The following is an 8,237-nucleotide window of genomic DNA, read 5'->3' on the forward strand; positions in this document are numbered from 1 at the left end:
CCATATGAAGCATTCTAATATGTCCCTAGGTGTCCTATGACCCCTAGGGACATATGTACTCATGTAATGTGTCAAAGAGGGTCATAAGTCAACCTATGACCCCCTTTGACCCATAAGAATGATTCTAATATGTCCCTAGGGGTCCTAGGACCCCTAGGGACATATGTTGTCATCTAATGGGTCAAAGGGGGTCATAGGTCACCCTATGAGCCCCTTTGACTGATAAGAATGATTCTAATATGTCCCTAGGGGTCCTAGGACCCCTAGAGACATATGTCATCATTTAATGGGTCAAAGGGGGTCATAGGTTAACCTATGACCTCCTTTGACCCATATGAAGCATTCTAATATGTCCCTAGGTGTCCTAGGACCCCTAGGGACATATGTCGTCATGTAATGTGTCAAAGGGGGTCATAGTTCACCCTATGACCCGAACTATGACCCCCTTCAAATCATATGAAAGATTCTAATATGTCCTTAGGGGTCTTAGGATCCTCAGGGACATATGTCATCATGGAATGTGTCGAAGGGGGTCATATGTCACCCTATGATCCCCTTCAACCCATATGAATGATTCTAATATGTCCCTAGGGGTCTTAGGAGCCCTAAAGACATATGTCATCGTGGAATGAGTTGAAGGTGGTCATTGGTCACCCTATGACCCCCTTCGACCCATATGAATGATTTTAATATGTCCCTAAGTGTCCTAGGACCCCTAGGGACAAATGTTGTCTTGTAATATGTCGAAAGGGTTCATAGGTCATCCTGTGACCCCCTTCGACCCATATAAACTATTCTCATATGTCCTTAGAGGTTCTAGGATCCCTTAGGGACATATGTCGTCATGGAATGTGTCGAAAGGGGTCATAGGTCATCCTGTGAGCCCTTTTGACCCATATAAATGACTCCACTAGAAATAATATAGTAAAAATAATAATAATATAGTATAACAATCATATATATATATATATATATACATATTATATATATATATATAAATATTATATATATATATATATATATATATATATATATATATATATATATATATACACACACACACACACACACATACACACACACACACACACATATACACACACACACACACACACACACATATATACATATATGTATGTATATATATGTGTGTGTATATATATATGTGTGTGTGTATATATATATATATATATATATATATATATATATATATATATATATATATATATATATATATATATATATATATATATAATTTATATATTATAATAATAATAACATAATATATTATATATTATAATTTACATATGATAATAATAATAATAATATATTATAGATTATAATTTATATATGATAATAATAATAATATGTATTAATAACATATATATAATATATTACATTATTATATTTAATAAAAATATAGTAATAATAATAATAATATATTATATTTATAGATAATAATAATAATAACATAATATATTATTATATATTAATAGATTATATATTATATCTTTACATTACGTTATATATATATATATATATATATATATATAATATAATATTATATTATTATTTAATATATAGATTATATATTATTTTATATATAATAGTTATCTTATTATATTATATATTTATAGGTTATATATTATATCTTTACACATTTCATAACTCAAATTAGTTATATCACTTGCAAATTTGTTTTTCCCTCTAATTTTTGTGCCTTTTCCCTCCAATTTTTATGCCGCTGATATCGGATATCGGATCTCATATCGAATATCCGATATGAGATCCGATATTCGATATGAAATCCGATATTTGATCTCAAATCAAATATCCGATAAGGCTTGGGCCTTACTTTCCAGGTTTGGTACCTGGATAGGTGAAAAAAAGTCAGAGCGGATTTTGAAGCGCTTTTAGATGTGTTCAAACTCTATTTTTTTCACATTGCCACTTTTTGGCACACCATGATCCTGCACATAGCCTTATAGAAGATATCAACATAATGAAAGGTTTTGTATCCATCCCAATAGATAAGCATTGCATAGTTGTATATGCATGCTTGACAAGTGGGCTCATCTTGTACCTTTTGTATTATAATAACAACTCCTAATAGGGTTGAGGCTTCTAATAAGGCCTAGGTCCCTAACAATAACAGATCAACTATATAGTTGTAATAGATTCCTAATAGGGTCAATATCTTTCATGAGATACTTTTGATTACAAGATACTAAATGGACTTAATCGTGGAAAAACTCCATAACCTCACAACGTGAAAATGACCTAGACCTTGATCCAATGAAGGCTAAGTGGGCTTAATCATAGAAGAAACTCTATAATTTCACCTTGTGAACATATAGCCTAGATGTTATCCTATGAGTTATGATCTAGTGTCAATAAGACTAGAGTTCCATAAAGATTTCTCCTAAATTAGATTAATAAATGATGGATAATCTGACAGTTTTATCTATTGATTTAATTGTTCATGTTCAACTAGAAAACAATTTCTTTACCTTCATGAGATGAACACTAAGTGGGCTAAACACTAAATGGGCTAAAATTAAGTGGATTGAATCATGAAATAAACTCCATAAGGAAAAGCTCCATAACTTCACTACGTGAAAATGACAAAATCATGAAAAACTACATAACTTCATTATGTGCAAATGACCCTAAATGGCCTAGACATTGATAACTAAATAGACTTAATCATGGAAAATTCTATAACTTCACTATGTGAAAATGATCTAGACCTTGATACAATGAAAGTACCTCAAATAATGGAAAACTCTATAACTTCACTATTTGAAAATGACCTAGACCTTAATACAATGAACACCTAGGACCTTAAACACTATGGACCTTGATAACTAAATGGATTAAAGCTTGATAACTAATTGTACTTATCCACGAAAGACTCCATAAGTTCACTATGTGAAAATGACCTAAAACTCCATAACTTCACTATGTGAAAAAGACCTAAGACTCCATAACTTCACTATGCGAAAACAACCTAGACCTTGATGCAATGATGAACACCTCACTATGTGAAAATGATCTATAGAACTTGATACAATGAAATGGACTTAAGTCATGGAAAACTTCATAACTTCTCTATGTGAAAATGACCTAGACCTTGATACAATGAACACTATGGACCTTGATAACAAAATGACTCAGACATAGATGCTATAAGAAAACTTTAATCATAAGAAAAACATATAAATGCTATGAGTTAAGATCCAATGCCTTGATGCAATGAACAGTACATGGGATAAACACTAAGTTGGTTGAAATTGAGTGGACTAAATCATGCAAGAAACTCCATAACTCAAACCCTATAGACTTTAATCATAAGAGAAATTCTACAACTTCACCTAGATAAATATGCTACGAGTTATGATCTAGTTTTATTAGAGAAACTCTACAACTAGAAGGAAAGTAGGGAAGATACCCCAACCAAAGGACAACAAGGAACAAACATGAAGATAGGAGAACAAATCAATCTATTTATTGCTAGGAAGGCAGGAGAATTACATCCCATGTTAGTTGTATTCAAGTTCATTCAAAATTATTATAAGCTTAAATTAATGTACATACATAACACGAAGCCTAGTATTAAAAAGTTTGAACCTCAGTTTGAATGAGCCATAGTAAATCGTTGTCAATAGTAATTATGTATAACCAACATTTTGATTATTTTATATAATTCAGATAGAGACATGATGATATTTGAAAAGAAACTAAAAATGAAGCAACTCGGACACAGTTAAGTGTCAGAACATGACCTTACCTTTTCGTGAATATATAACTCAAGTTGCTGATAAGTGATCTTTGAACTTATCTATCATGAGATTCTAACTTGATCTCTGATTCGAAAACTTTAATATAAATTAGAACGACATGTTTCAAAATTTGAAATTTGTAATGATTTTCTTTGCCATACTTATAGGTACATGACATTCTAAACCTAATTCTTTTTTGAGTTGCTTATATATATATATATATATATATATATATATATATATATATATATATATATGCACAAAAAATGTACCTAACCTCCTACATGTTTTTTAATGCACAACTTTTGATTTAACAACTTTGTATATAACTTAATTACTCATAACTATTGATTTAGCTTTGAGGTGAATTTTGTGGAATCCTTCATGCATGCAAGTGTTAAAAGTGGTCATAATGTCATTTGAATTATATTTTATATTATTCTATTATCCACTTACTTTGAAGCCAAAATAAGTGGTACAATTGATCTAATACTTACACAAATGTTCCAATAATCAAGAATAATGTTAGCATATTTATCTAATGATCTCTCATTGAAACAAGAACAATTTTAAATACTTTACACTTCTAGTCCTAATTTTTTGTTTTTTTTGATGGGGTCATCCACAAAGAAGTTTTAGGTACCTAATATTAAAAAAATCCATAGCAAAAAAAAAAGGATAGGATAAGTAGGCCCACAAAGAAAATTAGGACTAAAAGGGAAATAGATAAATTACTAAGGGTAAGATTGACTGCTTAAATCACACAATAATATCTACTCTATGCTTTAAAGTGTTAAACACCTAAAGTTGACTAAGATTCTCTAAGATAAAATACTACAAAGTTACAAGGATATAGTAGGACTAGTAAATGTTGAGTTCATATCTTAAATTCTATAAAGGGCATTTTTGATAATTGACAAGTTAGTATTATCTCATATTATTACATTTAGTATTATCTCATAATTGACAAGTTAGCATTATTGAAAAGTTAGTATTATCTCATATTATTACATTTTATTACCGAACATTATAACTCTGTTTATGTTCTGAAAATTATTTAGAGATAAAATTGAGTAAATATCGATTGGGGATATTACACAATTCCATTCATATCTCAGACTAAAATACAACCCTTCTTGTACAAAACCCATTGGAAAATAATAAAGTCTATAAAGTTAATACATAAATCAAAAAATGATTGATGCTTGATATAATTTAATTATCATTGATTGATTTATTGTCATAATAAAGTATCAAATTGTTTGAAGTGATAGTAGATTAGGTAGGGCTTTCTTTCCATTTTTAAAACCTTGGATTTGATTTAGTAGTTTTGAGAGAATAAAATATATGTAAAACTTATACAATATACTTTTTTATATTTTTCATTTCTACAATTTTAACATCAATATATTTAGGAGGAATATATAAAGATTAAATTTGAAGTCTTGGATAAGTGAGAACATGACCAAATCATGTTTAAATTCTCTACTAACTTTAATACAAAATAAAACTTACTCTAATAAATTTTGACTTGTATAGGTCGTAAAGATAGGATCAACTCATGTTAAAATTATTTACTAGTTTTAATACCAAAAGATGTCTCTTTTTAACCAACTTTCAACTCTTTAGGGTAGTGAGGATGAGACCAAGTTATATTTTAATTATTAACCAACTTAATACAAGAAACATCTCATTTTAAAGCAACTCTACAAGAAAATATTTTTCAAAGAAGCTCTCTAAATCTCTAAAGTAATGATGCATTAAGGACACATCATAGTAGTGTAAGTTTTTGGAGTTGAGGAAAGCCAACTCCGAAGACGCCAAGATCACCTGCATGCGAAACCTGTCAAAGAGAAGCCATAGAAGGGGAGGAGCATGGAGCATGGGCAAAACCCTAAACGGACATGAGAGACACCATGAATGCAAACACAAGAAGAAATGTATTTACAATAAGAAATGATGTGATGTTGTGATGTGATACAAAGAGGAGAGCTCGAATATAAAGAGCTCATGGAAGCTTGTAGAACAAGCTGGAAAGTGGTAGAAGATAAGTGTGACAACTAGAAGGGAACAAACTCCCGTGTTGTCAACAACTAACCACTACATGCATTAAATATGAAATATTAAATAAATGCATGATCTAAGTAAGCTTAAGCAATAGAATAAATAATTAACAATTAATTATTTACTCTAACATAAGTTTTGTGTGTGTTTTGGTTAGTGGATAAGGGTTGTATATACTGAAATTGCACACCTAACCCATAGATATATGGCATTTAAAATAATGTGGTTGTTTGGATGTGTTTTCTTGGCATTCATATATGATTAGAGTTACAACTCTATATTTTAAGTTGTATTGCAAATATGTTGTAAACTTACAACTTAAATTATACTCTCAAATATCTATGTAGAGTGGTAAGGCCTTTGCTGAAAAATAGTGTGATTGCTGGAAGATGAGAAGCAAAATATTGTTGGGTATAGTGAGGTTGCAAGCTACAACTAAGAGAAGTATTTTACAAAGTATATAATTTACTATCAGCGTAACCATTGCACCCTCCTTTCAATGCAAGTGCTAGTTATAAGCATAACTATATACCTAAGTTTTAATTTTGACCCTATATTACTATATTAACTTGTTGGAGTTACCTTAACATCAAGGATATCATGTATTCACTATGTCATTTCAATTTCCATCTGCCATATTTTTAAAATCAAATAAATCATGAATTCTTGTACCATTTTGAGCTTTCATTACCACATCTTTATAATAGAGCACCATACCTTCCGTATTCTACATTGTGATTTTATAGCTACATTTCTAAATTAGAGATATCATTCTTCCCTCCTTGGTCATATATCAAGATCATACACATGTCTACATCAGAAATACCATAAAATAAGTTTAAATGCAACCAATGATATATTTTTTGGCATTTGCATAAATTTAAAGAGATAATTGGCAACAAAGCATAAATCTAACGTTGCATAAGTCAAGTAAATTTTAGACTACTACGAAGACACCTATAACTTGGAGTTGCATCAAGAAGCCAAGTAATCCTTTAAGTTTCAATTGCTTAGACCCACACCTTACTATTTATCAATTGAAATTGATTTTACATTTACTATTATGCACAATGTTGAGCTAGTCAAGATTGTAGATAGATATGGAGAGAATAAGATGTATTCTATTATTTATTAATAAAATTAACAAATCATTCAACCATGGGTCTATGACAAAACGACAATTTGTGAGTCTCTTATTTGGAAGGTCTTAGATTTAAACTACTTGAACTTAACAAATAATAAAAACTAATGACAACAGATAATAATTAACCTTAGCTTTGGTCTATTACCCAATAAAAATAATAATTTATAATTATATTTTAATAAATAAATACCAAAAAATTATCTCACCAATTTTGTTATGAAATGAGTGTTGGAAAATACCAAAATTAGTGTGAGAAGAATGAGAACAATGTACTCAATCTTGGTGGATGAGAGAGCAACAACAATTTGTAACAAGTGGAAGTTGATTTCTTATCACCCTAGCTCAAACATAATCCAAGTCAGCATATCCCTGTAAGAAGAATGAAGTGTTCTTCTTATATTCCAACATAAAATCATGCCTTCTTAAGTCAACCATCAAAGAGATTGTGGATGATAAATAAACCAATAAATTCTGCATTGAACCAACGATAAATGGGTTTAGAAATCTGACCAATAATTTCAGGTTCAAATTCATGCTATTGCTGTGATATGGTTTGCTAGCAAATTGTTTATATCAATCTGCAAAAGTATTGGAAAACAAATAAAGCAAACATGTAAATGATATTTCAATTCTTCAGAATGCTCTTCCATCTCAAATGTCAAGATTTGCACGAACGATATTCATAATTAGAGTGAAAGGTTGCCTTGTGATTTCTAACATTCATCAGACACTGTGGACATTGAATAAGGAGATCATCAAAATCAAGGAGATAAATACTAAATACATAAGTGCGGAACCAGTTGAAGTCGCTTTGGCCGAGTGGTTAAGGCGTGTGCCTGCTAAGTACATGGGGTTTCCCCGCGAGAGTTCGAATCTCTCAGGCGACGTTATGTTGTTTGACCTTTGTTTCTTTGACAATGAAGTTTTACATCAATGTCAAATGCTGTCTCCTGCTTTTTCGATTTATGCTGCCTTTGCAGAGGCATGTTCATGCTACTTTGCACATAGCTCTTGGAATAGTGGAATATTTGTTGAAAGAGAGCATCTCATCAATGGCGTCGACTTCTTCTATCAACCTCCTCCTATAACGACTCTTCCTCCACTCAAAACAATGCGCAGTCTGATAAGTAGGAGATTTCCACAGCAAGTCAAATGCTATTAGAATCTAATATGTGTAGTTTTTGAGCGAAACTTGTTCTATATTATCAGGATTTAATTGTGTAGTTTTTTAGTCAAACTCATTAACA

At 30.6% G+C, this 8,237-nt stretch overlaps 1 non-coding gene across 1 annotated transcript; it reads left to right on the forward strand.

The window, feature by feature from the left end:
• The first annotated feature begins 7,795 nt into the window (after positions 1-7,795).
• Positions 7,796-7,877, forward strand: TRNAS-GCU (transfer RNA serine (anticodon GCU)). Its single transcript has one exon. It is a non-coding gene; the product is annotated as a tRNA-Ser (tRNA).
• The last annotated feature ends 360 nt before the right edge of the window (positions 7,878-8,237 follow it).

The sequence above is a fragment of the Cupressus sempervirens genome, chromosome 6, assembly GCF_028749045.1.
Source record: "Cupressus sempervirens isolate cs-2001-9-10 chromosome 6, ASM2874904v1, whole genome shotgun sequence".
NCBI classification, from domain to species: domain Eukaryota; kingdom Viridiplantae; phylum Streptophyta; class Pinopsida; order Cupressales; family Cupressaceae; genus Cupressus; species Cupressus sempervirens.